Source organism: Pyrgilauda ruficollis, unplaced genomic scaffold, assembly GCF_017590135.1.
Source record: "Pyrgilauda ruficollis isolate IOZ18807 unplaced genomic scaffold, ASM1759013v1 scaffold2, whole genome shotgun sequence".
Taxonomy (NCBI): Eukaryota; Metazoa; Chordata; class Aves; order Passeriformes; family Passeridae; genus Pyrgilauda; species Pyrgilauda ruficollis.
In genome coordinates, this window is record NW_024519206.1 from 17,114,939 (window position 1) to 17,136,643 (window position 21,705).

General features: G+C 40.0%; 1 protein-coding gene across 3 annotated transcripts in view; it reads right to left on the reverse strand.

Annotated features, from left to right (window-relative positions):
• THRB (thyroid hormone receptor beta) overlaps positions 1-21,684 on the reverse strand; it is a 156,461-nt gene extending 134,777 nt beyond the window's left edge. For all 3 annotated transcript variants that reach the window (XM_041466629.1, XM_041466628.1, XM_041466627.1), the window contains exon 1: positions 21,532-21,684. The gene's annotated coding sequence lies outside the window, so the exon portion shown is untranslated. The remainder of the gene's footprint in view (positions 1-21,531) is intronic.
• Between the last annotated feature and the right edge of the window lie 21 nt (positions 21,685-21,705).

The window sequence follows — 21,705 nt, forward strand, 5'->3', positions numbered from 1 at the left end:
GGTTACACCTGAACACATTGGAACAGTTGCTAGTGCAATGTATGACCAAAAAAAAATCCACTACTTTATTATTAATTGCTTTTCTGGAGACGGGCATTAATTAGATGGTCAAGGGAATTCCAGATCCATGCAAAAGACGCCAGTTGCACTAGTAATATGTTTCCCAATTATAACCTTTTTTTTAATATACTAATTACAACGTTTTGACTTCTGGCATGGATCCCTGAACCACTCAGGGCTGCAGGAAGGCAGTGGGACAGGAATGCACAGGGAGAAATAAAGCGGTAGGAGGCAGCTGGAGCAAACCCACGGCACAAGGGGGCTGAGTGCTCACAATTTGACTGGAGGGAGGAACGGGCAGCATCACCTCTACTATCCTTCCACAGCAGCATCAAGCTGGTGGTGACAGGAGGTGCCCAAAGCCTGCTGCAGAGGAGAGGGACAGGAAAATAGGGGACAGAAGCAGAGGTTCATTGTCTTCCAACCTGATCCCACTGATGCATGATTCCATGTCCATAGGCAATATTAAGTCACTAAACACTCTACTTTCTCTCTCTTCCATTTCATTCAGAAAATATTTTCACAATTGTTCACTTTCTTGTTTAAAAGGAAGGAGTTCAAGAAGTGTTTGAACAATGCTTTCAGACACATGGTGTGATTCTTGGAGCTGTCCTGTACAGGGCAAGGAGTTGGACTCCATGATCCTTGTCCAACTCCATGGTCCCTTCCAGTCAGGATATTCTGTGATTCTATGACAAAGCAAGTAAATTTAACAGCTAAGCTACAATGGATTAGAAAGCCACATTTTCAATTTTACAAACCAAAAGAGCTTTTGCTACATAAAATATTTCATCTTTGGTGTTGGACCCTGAAATTAAAACAAAATACAATCTGCGATTTTTGTATTTGGGATCAGTCATATGGACTACGTAATGGAAAAGCTCTATAATTTATCTGAATCATTATTTTATTTTGTTCTCTCATGGTTGCAATTGTTCATTGTTAATTAGATCCAGCCACAACAACTCATTGTGCAAAAGGCGTACTCTGTTTTAATCAAAATCTTGGACGGCATTTTAGATGGCATCTTTAAGAACTTGGACAGAACACTCTGTGGTTTCCTCACCGATAAAGAATCAAAATTATTAACTATGAACACATCTTCCACTGGATGCTGACACTTACTAACAGATTATTTGATGAGCAGCTCCTTGTTTCATGGAACTATTTTAAATTTCCTTCTGTTTTGTACCTGCTTCCTTCATTCAGAACAGTAATGAACTGAAAAACTGACCCATAGGACACTCCATGGTGAACTCTTAAATAATTTTTTAATTTCCATTTCGTGCTGTGATGAAAATGATGCTGAAAACACAAAACATGACTGTGACAGTCTCATCTATCTGAAATCAGATCTTATCTATAACATTCAAATTATTTTCCTGATTATTTTAGCATTTAAGAGAATTGGCCAGCATTTGGGAATGCAACAGACCAACAAGCTCATGCTTAAGGACTGTCTTCACAGACGTATTTTGGAGACAATGTACTGGTTCAGATTATCCTCACAGGTAGCTACCGGTGACAAAAATCTGAGCAATGTTTCCTTGGCAGAAATAAACACAGCACACCACTTTTATCTATCAATATATAAATTGTCATTTGATGAAACTTGATTTTGATGCTGCTGTTTTAAGAACCTTTGCTAGGTCTTACATTTTGCTCCGTAAGATTTAGTTTTTTCTTTTATGTCAGGCTGCTTAGCAACTTCCTGTTAGAGAGAGTCCAGAGGAGGCCATGAAGATGATAAGAGGGCTGGAAAACTGCTCTGATGAAGACAGGCTGAGAGAGTTGAGGTTGTTCAGGCTGAAGAAGAGAAGGCTCTGAAGAGAAGGTGACCTTGGAGCACCTTCCAGCACCTAAAAGGAGCCTACAAGAGAGTTGGAGAGGGACTTTTCATAAGGACAGGATAAGGCAGAATGGCTTTAAACTGAAACAGAGTAGGCTTAGATAAGATATTAGGAGGGGGAGGCACTGGAACAGGTTTTCCAGAGAAGTTCTGGATGCTCTAACCCTGGACATATTCAATGCAAGGCTGGATAAGGCTTTGAACAACCTGATCAAGTGGAAGGCATCTCTGCCCATGGCAGGCCCCTATCAACCCAAACCATTCTATGATTCTGTGATTCCATGAAATAGCCACAAAATCAGTGTTGTAAGTGCTGTACACAGAAAATTACAGGGGATTCTATGGCATACAAAACAGTGGAATCTAACACACTGTCTAGCCATAAGTTATGCCTGCTTTCCTTCCCCTTGCATTAATACAGGCAATAATAGCACAATTGTTTTATAATAAATGACATTATATCATAAATTATACTATCATCACATTGTATCATGTAATTACAGATAGATGTAAAAATCTGATTGATTTTAATCTTCTAACTTTTTCAAACTATTTAAAGCTTTCAAATCTAATTTCTTGTTAAATCTAATAAGTTCAGTTTGCACATATGAGTGGTGATTTTGGATGCTTGGGCACTTCTCTGACCAACTGAAACGTCTTTAATGGAATCTTGTTTCCAGTAAGAACTGAATACCATCTTTCAGATGTTTTGGGTTACGCACACTAAAATGGCCTTACGCCAAATCATGAGTCACTTTTGAAAATTTAAGATCCTGTGTCTAGTATCAAAACCCAGCAAAAAATAAATTCCTTAACTATTATCAGAGTAGCACCATAATTTGGAGAAAATGAAAGATCACTTTGGCTAGTTTTCTTTCCTAAAGCAAAGCAGAACAAAACACAATAGTCAAGGTTTTCAACCAGCCAGTTAAAAGCAAACAAATAAACAAACACAAAAATTACCTCTTTCTTAAATGGAGGAAAAAATATTGTAGATTGCTCACAAATTAAACAACTTCTGCCTGTGTTTCAGAAGAAAAGTCATAATAACAATAGCAAAAGTTTGTCTCCTTTTCTGATATAGTACAAAATGCTACATCAGCCCATTTCAAGTACTGTGCCTCTAAACATTTCAACTAAACATATCATATTTTTACCACTAAATATAAATGCTAAGGATCAAAATTCCCCAAAATTTACCTAGTAAAATTAGCATAAGTAGCAGTTTGCCTGCACAACACTTGAAGAATTGACATTCTGTAACTCTTAAAATTCTGCTTTGCCCTAAGAAGAGACACTAAAAAGCGGAGACTGATGAAACAGTAGTCTGCTTCCTTGTCACACAACTTTTATATCTGTAATTCCAAGCAAGTTCTGCAAAGTGACTGACAGACAGAGTTTCAGGGAAAGAAAAATCAACATAGCTGAAATTGTGTTGGTTGAATGCTACAGCACAGCAGACAGCAGCTCTATATGCCAGCACAGCAGGAAAAAAACTCAATTGCTTTTAATAGACAGGCATTTAGTGCAACTAGCATAATCTGGAGTGACATTTTCCCCTGTCTATTATGTAAGCTGAAAGATAAACTTATGCTTTTATATAGTGTATTGCCTATCTTCAACACACTGCCTTATCAGCTTTCTCTCAATTTTTAAGGTATTTTAGTAGCAAAGAAGGGGGGACTTATCACATCTTTGAGGCTCCTTCTTAATATCCTATTTTCTTCCATTCTGTGTTCAAGCTGCCACACAGACAGGCTTCAATAGGAACTGTTCTTTGTTCAGTTAGCACAGTTCATATTCTATGTCTAGAAATCTCTCTGAGAATTTTAACTCTCCACAGAAAATAATTTAAAAGGTAAAGAAAAATCCAGGAAATTCAAAGAAAAGAAGAAATCAAAAGACGAAAAAAGAAAAGATGGAATTTAAAAACTCAAGGGCAGTCTATCCATTTTACCAGCATCATTCTCTAACACCTCTTTTTCAAACTTTCAGGGAAAGATGAGAAAAAGCAAGGAAATGGGTAGTTACAGACATCACCATTTTTATATCCCAGGCATCTTCCAGAATGTGTGAACGTCTACCTTCGCAACAGCAATTATCCCTGACAAGATTTTCAAAATGGCACTCGGCAGCAGCCTTGGAGAGACCAGAACTTCCCGCAGAAAGAGCAAAACAGATAATGACAGACTTGCTCTGCTAAAACAGGAGTTTATGACTCCAAGATACTTAAATTCATAATTCTTTTCCAATCTTTCTGTCCATCTATCTACTGTTACTCACCTCTGTGCTGCCCCTGGAAAAAGCTGATAACTTAATCAGTAACCCTTTCAAGATAAGCAGCTCCGATAGAATGACTTGTTTTTAATGTATTTTGATAGACAAATAAAGCTGTCTAAGTGCCAAGGAGTCTGCATATTTAAGATTCAGTTCTCAAAGAAGCAAGTGATTAAAATCTAGTGATTTTGCAAGACAAGTTCATAAGGGCTATAAATACAACACATAGCATCAAAAGGCCTCACCAGCCAGACATCTGAATACCAGAAGGAGACACAAGGCATAAAAGAAATCAAACCTTCAAAAACAGCGTACCAAATTGATTAGGCAACACTGGAAGAATGAGTCTTACAGGAGACACTTTATTGTGTGTATGTGCCAAACATGTTTATGATTTCTCTTGAAAGCCCTATCTTGCATTATCCTGGTAGTACTTCAGGAGTTCGTGTCCCACCTGCCTTCCCTGTGTATCCCACAATAAACAACACTGTCTCCATTAGAAGAATGTCCCTTCCAGGTACATATCACCTCCTGAAAAGGCACTAAAAACATCCTACCCTGATGCTTTCAGAGCTGCATAACGAGCAGGAATCTCTGACTTTCCCGACCTGAAGCAGGAGCATTCAGCCTATATGCACAGACAACACTGCAGAGCTTGTTGGACTGCCTGTGGGTGCAAGAGAGGTGCTGAGCACTCACCCAGCTCTACAGACTGTGATGCAGTCTGTAAATCTCCCCCTCTCACTCAGAACTGCAGGTCTGCTGAGCCATGCCACTGATGCTACCCCGTGCTCCTGACAGAAAGCCTCTTCCATTGCAGCCTTCTGCCGGGAGCACCGAGGGGGATGGAAGGCAGCGGCAGGCACAGCGCTAGCTCATGGAGCACCTGTGGTGCCATGCCCAGGAGGTACCAATAGCCAGCTCTCCCCTGACACAAAACCCTCCCACAGACAGAGCAGAGCTCATGAGGACCCCTAGGAGCCATCCTTACACAGGATCAGAAAAAAAATTTTGAAAAAGCTTTACAAGAGGACAGAAATCTATGAAACTGCGAACAGATTCACTCAGAAATATCAAGATGCTTGTGCAGGGAGCAGTGACTGGAATTTCAAATATGAAATATACCATCTCCCTACACCAGAAAATGCTCTTTGTTTTCTATTGAAATTTAGTACAGGGGCTGAGACTTCCATGCCCACTAGCTGAAACCAGCAATGGCCCATGATCTGCCCTTTTTCAGAAAATACATGCTGAATGAGACAAGCAGTGGGGAAAAAAAAACCTTAAGCTCAGCACAAAGGGATTTTTTTCATTACAGCACAAAAACCACATGGCAGGGGCATATTTCTATTTAGCTTTCTTTGTGTTTGTTCTTCTTTTATATCAGGTGTCAAGCTGGTGAGGCTGACAGTCATCTTCATTTACCTGGCAGACCCCAGCTGCAGGTAAGGTCTTTACACCACAACAGTGCTGCTAACATTTTCCCTCTAATTATTTTTGCTCAATATTCTATTCTCCAGGTCCAAAAGGAAGGAAGAGCTTCAAACACCTGGAAGAGGTGCCTCCTCCTAAAGAGAATTATCCAGAAAAACTGCAATTCAGAATTAATAAAGCCTCATGTCTTTTCTACAGAGGTTTTTAGAGTCCTATATGCAAAGGAGAGTTTTTCATTTCTCTGGCAGCAGAAAGGGAAGGGCTTTCTACCAGATGATTTTGAAATTCTTGGTCAAAGGTTAACTTGGTTTTTAACTTCAAAGTACAGAAAACCAGGGAGGTTGAAAGAATACAGTAAAAACTTCAGAGGGATATTTCCAACCTGAAACCAGGCTATGAAGGCAAGTAAAGCTGCCTTCTGCGCTACACCTTTCCTTGCTCTTGGTTTCACAGGCAGTTCCTAAGAAGGGAAAAGGCAAAGTCTGTTTGGGAAAGTTTAAAATATAATCAGATTTTTCTGGCTCAGAGCACCAAAGGTGGAAAGGCAGTTTCACTAATTAAGATCTGAACTTCTGCTTCGACTTCAGTTTTTCATAATGTTACTAGATATTTTAAAATATGGTACTCATTCATTGCAGGGTGCAGCACCCGCAGGGCAGTGAGTAATGGTTTTACTCTTGCTTCAGTACTGGCAGCAGCATGTTGGACTGGAAAATGCACCTCTATTTCCTATCTATTTTTATAATCAGTTTATCTACCATCTCCTTAATTCCTACCCCCATATGCACAGGGGAAACAAAACATTTAAATCTCAGTAGTACGCTGAAATGCGCTCACAGCGCTGCCATTGACAGCTCACCGGCGACACTGACTTGTGACTGAGGACAGCATTTGGCCACAACCAGTACATCTGTAGTCTGTATGAAAAATTCATGAGCTAAATCTTTTCACTTCTTTTATAAACAGGAGACAAAATGAGCAAGTCATCACTTAGTCAGCCAGGGGATGATTCAAAATCTAAACCTAGGATATCATGTTAAGGAAAGTAACTGGTAATAGATACAAAGTATATTTTCTTCCCACAGCAGGAAAAATTACAAGATTAAGCTTTTCTACTTTTTGCCATTTTTTGTTGCTTCCATTAATTGAAAATGTATACAATACTCACTAAACATAGCAGTAAGATGCCAGACACAAAACAGAAATCTGGAGTATTATATGCCTCGATATCTTTTGCTGCAGCCCTGAAGTCATACATGTTACTGAGCTCTGCTTTATTTGCCAGCTTTCCTGTCTCTTGAAACACAAACATTACTTCTGTATTTTGTGACTAGCTCGATATTATGAGGCGATATTAGCTGAGGAGGTGGCAGCTGGCAGGAACTTTTGATTCGAAGGGTCTCTTTCTGACTGATACACACAGAGCTCTGTATTAGCTCTCACAAGATGCACTGTTTACTAAAGATGATTACCCACGAGTAAATAATGAGTCATGATATCCTCAAAAAAGCAAACACACAGAGTTAAAGAATAATTTCTAACATGGGTAACCAGACAGCACTGAAAATTGAATCACTTAGGTGCATTTGTCCTAATTAAGTGTTAAAAACCAGAAAAGCTATAGAAAATAGACATAATTACATAAAAATATGTTGGAAGACCTTGAAAAGACTGTATCTCTTTCATATGACTGTAAAGCACCATTTACTAATGGGTAGCATAGAAATAGGTACATTCAGTCTTAAATATATGCAGGTACAAACAGAAAAGAGATTTTTATTTGGACAACACAACATAAACAAACCATGGTAATTTTGTCATTCTTGATGGATTACTACTTTATCCTTACAAAAAATTCAGACCAAACATATTGGAATTCAGGCAAGAAATTCAAGCACAAATTTAACACCATAATTAGAATAGGGATGCAAACTGCTCATTTTTATTATATGTTATCAGATGACTTCCTAGCACTTTGGGAATTTAACGTCAGGAAATTCACCTCCAGACGATAACCAGCAGTGGTGAAATAGTCTCTCCTTCATTATTGCTACTTCCATATGCATCTTATTTCTAATGCTACCTTATACATTTCTAAAACCACCACTGGGCTCCAAAAGTTCCTCAGGGGAGTATGATGACAGAATGAAGATTATGAAAAATAGGCTTACATCCACTATTCACCTGTAAGGATTTTGCCTGAAACAGTTTGCTTCCAGCCATTCTGCAGAGCCACCCAGACACCTGTGAAGCTCATCAGCAGTTTTAGAAGACAAATTAAACTGAATCTAGTGATCCTGATGACTTTGCAGCAGCTGAGAGTGGTGGGTCTGGAGTAACAACCTGACTTAAAGACCATAAACATACTCTACTGGAACTGTGACTTTTCATTTACTCTTCTGAAATGTTTCCTTATAAGGACTATACTAGAACAAGCTGGATTCTTAAAAAAAAATGAAAAATTAAGAACAATAAGGAATTATGTGACTGTAGGAAGAACCAAGCACCTAACTTGCTTTCTTTGTGAACACTGCTGTATTAGAAAAAGATCCAGTTGAAATGGGTGTTGTCCAAATGTTAGGACTAATGCTGTTTATCTGATGTGCTACATACTGAAATTAAGGTTGTCAGGATATATTTGAATATATTGGATATATATTATATATACTGGATATATATATATATAATTGGATATATATATATTGATATATTTGGATATTTCCTTATAAGGACTGTACTAGAACAAGCTGGATTCTTTAAAAAAATGAAAAGGAATTATGTGACTGTAGGAAGAACCAAGCACCTAACTTGCTTTCTTTGTGAACACTGCTGTATTAGAAAAAGATCCAGTTGAAATGGGTGTTGTCCAAATGTTAGGACTAATGCTGTTTATCTGATGTGCTACATACTGAAATTAAGGTTGTCAGGATATATTTGAATATATTGGATATATATTATATATACTGGATATATATATATATAATTGGATATATATATATTGATATATTTGGATATATTTCATGAGGATGAAAGAGTCCCATTAGATTTCTTTGCACTGAAAAGCACTGGAGTTCTACCATGACACCTGGGTTCAAACCCAGGCATGACCACCCCATTTTGGAGAGTGCTGCCCAGCTGGGGTACCAAGCAACTAAAGGAAAAAAAAGCTGTAATTCTGACTTGGAGACAGGGGTGCTTTCCCCCCCTTTCTTCCCTGTCTACTTCTCCTAGCATTGGTCTTGAAATGTAATCTCTTGTGCTTTGACCAACCTACAATCTTCATATACTTAGTCACAGTTCGGATTTTTTGATTTAAATTAAATTTAACTTGTGATTTTAAATCACAAGTTTCACGAAAGTTGTTGTAACATTTTAAACAGGGCTTCTTCTGAGAAGAACCAAACAGCCAGTGAGATGGCCAACCACGGCATGGATCCCACAACCTGCCCTGCAAGTTTTCTAAATTACAGACACACTTCTCAATTAGGGTCGCATATAACCTGCAATTCTGCAAGGTCGTCCTCCTTTTCTGGCTGAGTGGTGATTGTTAAGATCACTGAAGAGCACTGAGTAGCTTTAGCTGCCAATGTTCCTAATAAGAGAGATGGTACTTCTTCCCTGACAATCCACAAACCTTAAAATACTACCAAAAAGAAAAGGAAAAGAAAGAAAAGATCAGTGCAATCAGAGCACTTCAACTAGAATAAAGACTCCTTTAGGGCACTTTAACTTCCAGTCTGAAGCTTAAAGGGAAAATTAAATAAAATCTAAAATGTCACACAGTGCTTATAAGATTGCATATGTTTATTTTAGGCAAATATCATTGAATCCTATTTTTGCTGTATCTTGCTTTATATTATTGCATATGTTTAACTAAGGAAAAATATTACACTTAAATAAGGAAATACTTCAATGTATTTTCCTTCCTCCTTTCCATGATGGAAATGCCCCATATTGTCAATGTTGTTACACTAGAGTTAAATTAGTTCAAAGGCATTTAGGAAAAAATACCAGGACATATCACTAATACCAAAAATGGTCATGGAAGAGGGGACTTCAGTAGCTGCCTATCCCTCATTCTACCAAAGTTTTATCATTCTATAATGCTGCTGGTGCTTTACACAACCTCATTCCTATTGACCGCTCCCAGGGTGGCAATAGCATCACACACGGACCAAAGTCTAGTAAGTAAATCCCCTTGTTAACATTTTAAAAACCCTCACTTTTTGCAGTAATCTTTTATCAATACTTTCAGTCAATAGAGACAAGGTCACTAACAGATGTATACAGAGACAGTGTGTGTGTGTGTATATATATATGCAGCCTTTTCTAGTTTAATTCTTGTTTCACACTCTATTATTTTTCAAAATCCTGACTGAATCTTTCCTGTTTAATCTCTTCTGGTTAGGAAAAAAAACTAAATAAGGAGTAGTACACAAAAGGGAATGCAGTGCTCTAGGACTGGGCTTGTGTGAGCTACAGGAAAATGGTACAAACACTGAGAAGAGCTGGGATAGCTGTAGCACAATGCCACGACCTCTATTTACAGCCACAAATTACATCAGCAAAGTGACAGTGTTCCGAGTGACCCTGCATTGCTTAATTTTCATTACCGTGCCTGTCTTCACTTCACTGATTCTAGTAATTTCCTCCAATTTGATAACAGTCTAACCAAACACATACTTCTACACGTCCAAGCAGAAGACCCAATTTTACTGTCAACACAGCCAGATCAAAGCAGCTAACCTGTTGTGGAAACAGCATGGCCAACACCCTAATAATGCCCCAATTTCTTCTGTTAACCAAAGAGATAAAATTATTCTTAATTAACAATGTGTAATTCAGCAGAAACATGACTTGAACATAAGTGCTGAAAGAAAGTGAAATTCATTAACTTAAAAATATAATGCATTTACTCCCAGAAATTCAGCTACTGGTCTACAAAATGTTCAGAAGATACAAAAATACGTGCTATGCTGCACATCCAGAGATAATAGGACAGTACAGTATCTTAATTCAGTAGGTTTTGCTCTATTTGTTGAATTACATAATGTTGATTAGAGGACATTAGCTTGGATTACAAAGAGAAGAGCATTAATTGCATTCAGTATCAATACCACTGGCTAACTGACATATAGGAGTATAAGGAGCCTTGAGTTTTCACAAACTTTCACCAGTTTTTCATAAAGATATCAGTAAATATGAAATGCAACAATATTCAACAATGAGATTCCACATTATAACAGAAAAATAAAAAAATAAAACAAAACCAAAACTCAAGGTAAGCGCCTGAAGAAAAATACGAGCATGGTATAAATTTAATCCCCAAATCAAGATATTAGACTTGCCATATACACAGATGCAGATGGCTGGGTATACTGATTCCAAATTTAGCACTGTAGATAAAATTACTTCCATCTTCTTCCATCCCTGTAAGCAGATAATTTTGCTCACAAAACTGTTGAGCTTTGGAAAACAGCAAGTTTGTACCACCTACCTTTATTTTTGCCTTTCTTGATTCTCCAGGTGTAATAGCCACTGAAGACAATCTCATTAAATTTCATTTTGGAGTCCTGACCTTGATTTCAAACATTGCAGGAAGACATGCATTTATTTAACATATGCAATGCTGACCCAATTTCAAAAATCATTGTTGGGATCATTGCTTTTTCTTTCTGACCTTTCACTTCTGGGCACTACTTAAGGTCATAATCTGCCTGTAATACTCACTGAGACTTTTTCACACGAAATGAGGCAGAGATTCCACCTCTTTGATAGTATTAAAAAGGTAGCTTGTTCACCACTGGGAACATCATTGCAGAAAACACATCCAAGTAAACTAACAGTATAGTACCACAAAGACTGCTGGCATCTGCTGGCTATAACTTAGTAGCTCAGATTTGCTATGCTGAGACAGAATATAAAAAATGTGACACCAGACATCATTTTTTCTGACTCAAAACGCATCCACCAAAAAAATGCAAAAAGCATGCAACAAACACGAATCCCTGAAGATTATCCTCAATACAGATAAGCTGAGCAAAAGTTAAGCGATTAAACTCTAACTTCTGATCTGTCCATCTGCTTTCCCCACTTTGTCCTGCTCTCCATATGGGAAAACAGGTGAGGTCTTGAATTACTCATATGTAGCTCTGTAGTTTTGCCCACACCCTTCTTCCTGTTACACCATCACCCAAACGTTGTGAAATCTGGAGCTCCTAACAGAGATTGCAGATCTTAACTTCACACAGCAACAGGTAAAGCTCAGTCCTATTCTATCACATGCCTTGCAACATCTGCCAGGTTCAATCTCTCAAATTCTTCCTGCCTAATGCTCTTTTTGGGTTTAAATATTTCTTCTCTTAGAAAAGAGAAAAACCCAACATTGAGGTTTCCACAATCCTGATTTGCAAATTGTTTCAAGCCCTTTTAAATTAGATTACCTTCCAAAGCAAACAGAGTAATGCCACACTACTCTCATGTCCCAAACACAGACCGTCTTAAGACTGTGCAGGGCTCACAATGCCTTTGCTTCTTTCAGCTGCCCATGTTCACACAAATAGCTTTCACTGACTCCAGGAGATCTTTGAAAAAGTATGGGATGTTCCACCCATCCAGGGCTATTTAAAGGAGCAAGACCTGAAGAAATATTGACAAGATTAGGCATGATGTATAAGGAAACACTTTGCAAGAAAACATTAGAAAAGAAAATCAGTCTGTAGATTTGATCTTGCAGATCTGGGTTCAGTGGTAAAGGTCTCCCTTTACATATCTTTCTTGCACCATCAAATAATTAATTCAGCTGCAGACCTGTGATCATCAAAACGGACTACTGCTATATTTATACAGACACATTTTGAAGAGGCTGAGGTCAAGTTAATTTGGCTTGGAGTTGAACTTCACAAAGAGGAGTCCAAACTTTTTGTCTTATTGCACACCATGTTTGTGCAGCCAGCAAGCAATACCCTGTCAGCAATCCAACTCCCCTTTTCCTTCTAAATCCACCATAAATTGCTGATAAACCTTCCTGCTAGTCCTAAGCCGAGGAAATAAACTATGTTAAAAATATTGAGAAATTCTCTTTTTTTTTTTTTTTTCAGAAAAAAGGCAGCCTGCACTGTTATTGTAAAACACAGGTCAAACTAATGTGAACTTATATTATAGGCATGAATTTCTAGCTGCCATTTGTGGATGAGCCCTATCTATGAGCAAAGGTAAAGATATGTCTGGTACACGTCTGGCTGCCAGCCAGTGTCCACACTGGTCCCCACAGGGCTGCCTCGTGAGCAGGAGTAGCAGTAATGGGAGAGGGAAGATTGCTTGAGTTCAGGTTTTGCGGCTGCAATTCTGCCACTTTCTTGCTTTCAGAACTTGGGTTTCTTGCTAGAGAGACAAGTAACCCTAGAAAGAGACTTCTGAAAATGCACTGGGAGCCAAACTGGACAGCAAAGTTTGAGGGAGAGGGGAGGGCAAAGGTTCACAGAGTAGTCTGCTTATGTAAATTTAGCTCTTTACATTTACATTCGTATGAGCAAAGTATAATCAGAAAATTACTACTAAACAGCAGGCAAGTTCTGGCTCCTTTTTAATCCTATGATTCCTTCTATGGGATCAAAGGCAATGATCCTGAGAATTGGCCTCTTATGTGAAAGGTGAGAGCATGAATTCTCTTTCTAAGTTTTAAGTAAGCTCATAACTCTGATCTGTGCATGGAAAATGCATTTAGAGCACCTTTTAAAGTTACAGAGGTGCTTCAGTTGTTTGTAGACAGAAGCAATATGATTTTCTCTGTTAATTTGTTATAAATTCATAATTTTTTTTTTACTCTCCTGGATTTATTATGGACAAGCCTGTCAGACCAGCTTAATTTGAAAGTGTGCTCTACATTTTCCATTGAATGAATCTACCTTAAATTATTTTGTATTTCACTCAGATCTACCAAAGAGAACTGCAATTCTCTTTCAAAACATTTTCAGAAAGTTTCAGTCAAGGAATGCCTGAGGCTGAAGAGGACCCCTGCAGACTGTCCATTCCACCACCCTGCTCAATCAAGCAGGGTCACCTGCAGCAGGTAGCCCTGGACCATGTCCACCTGTTTTTTTAGTATCCCCAAGGATGGAGATGTCACAATGCCTCTGGGCAACCTGTACAAAGAGTCATGCTATTTCTGCAGAAGTAGCAAAGGAAATGTTTGGGATTGGGCTTTTTTCTATATGCAAAATTTTATATTCTTTTTCTTTCAACTACTTGAATTCTATCTCTTGGAAGAGAACCTGTAACTTGGCAAGAAAGGACCTTATGGCAAGGATGAATCCTGCTGTCCCAGTGAAAATAAAGGTCTAGTCAAAAAGGGAAAGTGAGGGACAAGTTTATTTGTGCTTCACAAACATTTCTCATAGTATTTGGGGGAAAAAAATGTTTCCTCCAGATTCTGGAATTTACAGGCTATCCGGTATTTCAGAAGATGTTAAGACATCTGAAAACAGAAGGGAGCACATGCTATACATGTGTGGTTTTCCGTGGACATTTTTCCATGCAAGGAAAGTGGCACTGAAGAAAAGCCACTGTAGAACCAAAGCAAGGAGACTTACATGCAACTGCAAGTAGGATGGAGAGACGAGGATGGCTAGCTCAGGGAACTGCTCTGTAGAGACAGTACAACCAGAGCCCTTTCTCCCTTGGGAATTATAGAATCCAGCACTTTCCTTTCCCCAGGTCATGCTATTCCCATTCATGCTTAACCTCCAAGCACAGAAAGCACTTCCTAAATCTAAGAGAGTGCTTTGATATGAGGTCTGTTGAAGAGATAACAGTAGAAGATCCTTCTGCCTTGCAAAACACACTCCCACCATCCACCCACTGGAAGTCATGGCCAGAATGGCTGCAAGCGCATTCCCCGCATCCTCCCGTGAGAGTGGCAGTGGGTGAGATTCATCTTCCCTGGGCAGAGGATGAAAGCACCCAGGCTTCTTAGGGGGCCTGACTATCAGAGCAGTCTCTGGGTTCTCCCAGAGTTCAATGCAAATGAAGACAGCTGCCATCAAGATGGTATCTTGTGCAACAACCTACTCGGCAAGAAAGAAGGCTTCATGCATTTTGGAGGCTACAGAGGCTATCACCACTTTTGTACAAGTCTCACAGCAAGGGTCAGTACACAGCTCACATACACAGCCAGCAGAACTGCCAGGTAGGGGTGCCAAAGAGGGAGATGCCAAATGGCAGTGGGACTGGGAACAAAAAAAAAAACGCCAAACAACTCAATATTCTGTAATGCAAAAAGTCAAGAAGGCAAAAGGACAGGTTCTGGCCAACAAAACGGCAAGTGGGACTCCTGTCATTGGCTTATCCCTTCTGGTGGCAAGAAGACCTTGTAAGAACCAGGTGCATGACAGCTGCCCTCAACATTGGCTAGATTCAGAAGTGGAGCAACTGACAGGATGTTCTAAGAGGAAAGAAGGTCAAGGATGCTGTCTTCATGCATAAGAGTCTTCAAAAAAATTAAATGCCTCTAGCATCCCTCTCCCATTTCTGGCAAAGGAGAAAAGTGTGAAGTGTCTGAGGCATGGGACTAGGGGCAGGGGAAACAGGACAAGCAAAAGAAATAAAGAGAACTAAACAGTTTGCAACAATTAAATACAAAGCTGGGTAATCAGGTTAGATACCTGCACAGTGCAGAGGTGATTTTCAACTAAAATTCACAGCCAGTGAATAATTACTGTTACACGTGTAACGCACAGGCAAGGACCACATGTTCACAATATTCTACATAACCAACTGCATTCCCTGTGATCTGATCCCAAGTTTCCTGGTTTCAAATAAAGTTAAGAGGAGGTGTAGTTTTCAAGGATGACAATTATTACATAGGGCTAAACACCCTGAAAAGCAAAGCAATACCATCCATGGACTCTAAAGCTTTGTTTACCTGCATATATTCAAAGACACCTGAATTAAAGCTGCATATCAAACCCTAATTCTGGAATTTCTTCTCCTTTCTTTAACCTTAATAATCAGCAACTTCTACATAAAAATAAATAGTTGATCCAAGTCCTCTGGCCCAAGCTGTTTTATTCTGGTCACATAGAGAATTTCAATAAAATAAATCACTTCAGTAAGTCACATCAGTGAATTGGGCACAACATAAAATACATGCAGTTCAGCACTGCATAGGAAGTACTCTCTGTTCCAGACAAAATTTTCTCTGTATTTTTAGAAATAAAATTATACTTTAATATTTAATTGAAGTAATTATTTTGCTTTAAAAATTAAATTTGTCACAAATACTCTGCAGGGGAATATTCTTTCAGTGCACATATGTGTGCTCATGTATATTCTGGAATTACATAGATACAACCTTGTACAGACCCATTCCCTGTTTATCTAACTGGATAATGCATGTCCCCTGATCTTCCTTTAATGAGAAAAAATGCAGTATGGAAAGTAAGACACCTAACTTATAAAAGAAGGCTCAAGATAAACCCTTCAATTTCCTGAAGGGAGGAACACAGTTATTTTAAGCCTTATACATAAATGCTACAGCTCATAATTATACTTTGAAGCACCTTGCACACAAACATGCCACATCTTTTTTAAAGATGTATGAAATATTAAAAATAAAACAGAGCCAGGGACAAATTAATAAATCATTGGAATAAAACTGTTTTAATGTAAAGCTAGAAAACAGAATAAAGTCACATGAAGGCAATCCCACGTGTCACAAGTTGCAAGAAGGTAGGCAAATGAACCAGGAATGATTTTGTGCTAAAGGTTAGAGGAAAAAAAAAACAATGCTAAAGAAGAAATAGCTTCAATTTATTAGTGGTCATCCTTTCCACTGGTAGGAAACCAAGCAGCAGCAGCAGCACTCCACACCTTCCAAAGCACAGCTGGGCTGGAGCACATGGCAAGGAGCTGGCATAGTGAAATCAAGAGAAACAATGCAAAGTCATGAGTGGGAGGTGTGGAGATAACAGGATACTAAAAGGGGGCCCAGGTGCAAGACCAAGTCAGGGAAAGAAAGATGTGAAGGTCTACAAATTAAAATGTAAGAAAGGAAAAGGCCCACAGTTCAAGAACCTTGTACAGATGTAGATAATGACAGCAAACATGACACATAACTCAAGGAAGCCAACTTGCAATGATGATGAATACAGCTCTTCTTACCCACAGAAGTATATTTTTCTTGTGAATGTTTTGAACATGGTTCATCCATATGCATGTCACTAAGATATCAGTTAGTGAGCAATTGTTCAAGGATCCAACTACTTACATAGTTGACAGATACTTCTAATTTTCTTCAAGGAGTTGCTTTATTTTCCTACACCACAGCTGTTGCAAAGCACATCTTACTGTCAAGCAGCATTGGTGCTGTACCTGTGGCATGCAGTTCATGCCAACCAATTCCCATGAAGTATCCAAGAAGACACTCAAACATCAAAAATAATTTTTAAAAAAATTAGCAGGTGAGCAGAATGAACTTCTGCCCGAGATAAAAAGTAATCATTGTGTATGCAAACATACAAGTGATTTGGTTCTACATGTACCAACTTCACTCCACCCAGAAGAAGAAAGACTTACACTTGGTTTGACTCTAAACACACTTGATGAGACATTGATGTTCTTGCTCTGTTTTCTACCTTACTGTTAGGCAGCTTGACAATCAGTCCTTTTATTTCTTCCAATGGAAAAACAGAACCCTAACTTATCGGGTTAGGTTCACCAGAGGGCACAGAACAGTTCTGTAGTCTAGAATGATCACACCGCTTTCATGCGTATAATCTAATTATAACATAAGAGTATTTTAGTTCATCAGTAAAAATTATTACAGCTTCTCTATATTTAAGACACTTGAGCATATAAAGTTGTTTTGTTTTTTTTTAACTGTGGTTTGATCCTTTATTCTTTCATTAGTTCACCAGTTTCACAGGATTTTTAATTTCTCATAAGCTAAAATGGGGTTAGAGTAAAATGAGAATTTTTACAACCAGATGCATTCAAAATGGAATACTCAGGTTAAATTTTATATGTCAAAAAAAAAAAATTTCTTTGCTTTCAATTTTCTCCTCTCTAGTTGCAGGCTTACATGCACTTTGGCAGTGTGACCATACACTGAAAAGGTTAACAACAGAAAGAACTTTTCCAACCAGTCTTTTTACTTGCATTGTCCCCCTACCATGACCATATTTAAATTAAGTAGTTGCGATGAACAGTGGAAACAATCTCATTCACGTGTTGTGAATTAAATGAGAGAAACAACTTATGCAAGACTCAATTACTTTATTCAGAATGTCCTCTTGGACCACATACAACTGATGGAATAACACAGAATTAAAGGAATACAATTGTTTAATCTTTACACAGAAATTTATAATCTGCCCTTGATTTTAATGACGATGGTTCTCATAACACATGCATTGTTTGTTTATATAAAATCCTAGCTCATCCCTAAGAAGGGAGATTATTTCTCCACTGCACCATTAATGAAAAGTTAAAAAACGCCAGCAGCAGTACTGCCACACTAGTGGCCATGTGAATTATTCTGCTAACTCTTCTGATGGGATAAATTAAGCCAAGGAGTTCCCTACAGTAACACTTCCTCACCCACCCAGAGGCATTCCTTCAGTTAAGCAGATAGAAGGAGAGCACCTTGGTGACTTGGCAGAATTCTTCTGTCATACACCTGAAAAGTTACTGAACAGCTTTCATTTATTTACTTAAATGGGGTCATGCAGGAGAGAATCTAGGACTACACACATAGCCATTTATGATAATTGGAAAGAAGGGAACGAAGATGAACTGTGGAAATATTAGGAAAATCCTTCCTGATTGATCCTCTGACCCCTTCTGACAGAGACTTCACACTTTTAGATCCTGGCCATGCAAACCCATGGCATGGATGTGCTGCCTCAGTCCCTGTAGGTAGGTTGAGAGTGCCTCAGCACTATATCCACCTTTCCTCCAGAGGCCAGATTCTGATGTGTTTTGGAAATTCCACAAGAAAAAGGACAAGATGAAGAAAAGATGCAGCTCTGCACTGCTACCCTGCACCTTGCAGTACAGCCAGTACAGCTCTGCTTTCTGCCACGACAGCCATCTCTCATTTAAGAGCAAATTAGTTTGGCTGGGAAAACTAGCACTTTCCAAGTCCTAGAAGGAAATCCAAGGTATGAGGGCTCACAGTAATTGTGTTTTGCCTGTCTTCCTTCATCTCAGCCTATTTACCTGAGCTTCTTTCACATGCATGTCTCTTTTGCCTTCTTCAACTTTAAGTAACAAGCAAACCCCAAATCAGTAAACCAGAATATGATGGTGGAGAGATAATGAGCTCCAGAATTTCCTTTTCCAAGGAGCCAAAATTCCTGGTCTCACCCTTCCGGTGGCAAATGAGATTCTTGCTGGAGGACGTCCTGCTTCAAATCAGGTGGGTTTTTTTGAGGTTTCATCCCTTGACTCCCTTCCAAATGGAATCAAATTTCAAGACAGGCTACACTCGACAATACTTCCATAATTTAAGTTTAGCAGTCCTCCTCCTCCCTGCTTTCTCTTGGCTGGGGTTTTACATACAGCCAAGATGAAAAATCCTGCTCATCATCAACAGGGAATCCAGGACAGGATATATGCCTACCACAGGTATGTGTTATTCTGCAAGCTTCTTCACAGAACACCAGTATCTGTTATCACTAACAACTTTCTCCCCTTCACATTTGTAAGGAAAAAACCCAAAACCACAAAAGACAGCGAACAACCACATACAGTGGACAAGGGAAGTACCACATGGACATCAGAGAAAGCATGTCTTACAACATAAGATTTCCCACTCCTGCAAGGTCTTTGAAAATTACCTGAAGAAACCTGTATTCAGTGTAAGCAGCCTTCAGCAAAAGCACTTTCAATTTTTCCAAAATCACCCATGTCATCCTCACATAATAGGAAATGATCAGACAATAAAATTAATGCTGTAGCATGTAAGAGAGCAAATAAAAACACCACCACTTTCTACTAAGCAAAAGAACATTCTCACAACGAGACAGCACACAAAAAAAATTGACTTTACATAATGACTTGGATATGCAAAGAATTTCAAAAGGACTGAAAAATTTGAGTAGCCATGATGTGCTCAACACCAGCTCATACAAGATTTTTCCGAAACCAGTAAAAATCAATGGCAGATTTTCCATCAACTCTAACAGACTTTGGTTTGAGCCCTTTCAGTTCTGGAAATCAGAGTCCACAGAGTTAAAACCAGATGAAAACCACAGCTAAATCCTGCCTTTTCCATCATGGAGCCATAAGACATTTGAATTTCCATCCAGCAGCAGCGCCCTTGGTTTCACAACTGGTACGTCAGGACTAGATTATTCCATCATTAGCAAGTAACAATGGAACACACCAGCTCATCCAAAGGTCACCAATTCAAATAAACTGGAAGAAGGCTGAGACTAATTTAAGGGTCCTGGGACTAATATGAAGGGTGATTTCATGCCAGTTGGCAGAAAAGAAAAAAAGCCTTGTCAGGAAGGAAGTAGGCAAAAACAGTTTGACAAAACTTTTGTTGTTATTGCACCTTAAACAGCTGTTCTATGAGAAAGCAAAGGGCTATACTTTCCAGTGATTTCCTCCAGCTTCTTCACTTTAAAAATGGCTATACATTCAGATAGCTGTGACATTTAGAGTTCAAAGTAAGGGACAAAACTCAAGCTTCTCTGCAAGGCAATGCAACTAACCAATGCAATTGCATTGATTATGGTCAAATCTCCTGAAAATTACCTTGTTATTACAGAAATTTCTTGTAAAAGAGCAAACCCTCTGCTCTGTTGTTTTCGTTTTTCTTCTCAAATGTTTATTCAGAAGGGAAAACAGGAACCAGAAAATCTAGAAAATTGTCTCAACACACAAGTAGTACTGAACTGTAAAAGGAAAACAAACCATTTTTTATAAAAATATCCAGTCTATCAATTATGCAAGCATATATTTACAACATACTAAGTTTTGTAAATAAACGCTAAATATGTTACTATAACTAGCAGATGGCTCAGTTCGAATGCACGAATTTTGTGTTAAGATACTAAAGGGAACACGGCTTGTACTGTAGAAAAAAATGTCCCGTTTGCCTTCCTGGTCAGACCTGGTATTTATTACAGCATTTTTAAACTGTGTTTGGCCTTCCTTCATGCGGACCACAGGAGGGTAAACAAGGTTTTGGGGGACCACGGGGCTATGGGGCTCCTACCACTCACCCGAACAGGTGCGATCCTTCCTTCCTACCGGCACCTCGCTGACAATTTTGCCTTTCCTTTTTTACTCGTACGCTGCCTGATCAATCCACCCACTACAAGCCTTCCTCGTCTATATTCAGCAAACAATTAACACATTTCGCTTTTTAACTTCGCGGATTTCTGTCGTTCTTGTCGCCGCCGCTTTAGAAAGTCAAACAGAAAACTTCAATGGATATAAACTCTTAACGGGGAAATACCACCTATGCTGCAAACATAAATAAATCAGGAAGAGCCGGCAGCCGCGCACGCCGCCGCTCCCCCCGCCCGGCCCCGCCGCCCCCCGCGGTGATGAATACCGGCGGTGCCGCGGCTCCCTCCCTGCCCTCCCCGCCGGGCCGCGCCGCCGCTCGCCCCCCGCCACCCCCGGATGCTGCTGCGGGCGGGCGGGCGGCGCCCCGACGGGCCGGCGGAGCTCTGTCCGCGGCAGCGTTTGCGCGCCGCTGCCGCCGCTCTCCCCACCGCTGACGGCTAAATATAGTGAGCGGCCGGGGAGAGCGGCTCGGCTCCCCCGCGCTCGCCCCGCAGCTCCTGGGGCGCTCCGGGACGCCAACCTGCGGAGCCGGCACCCCCTGCTCGCCCACGCCTGCGGTCGGGCGCGCAGCCCGCCGAGCGGCAGCCCGGGTGACTCGCGGCACTTACCGGCGGAGCGCAGCGGCGCGCCTGCCCCGCTCCGCTCGCCGCCCGCCCGGGCGCGGTGCGGTGCGGTGCCTCTCGCCGCGTCCCTCCCGCCAGCCGCCGTCTGGCTGCGGACGTGACCTGGATTCCCCCCGCCTGCGCCGCCGCCTCCCGCGGGGCCGCGCACACGCCGCGCTG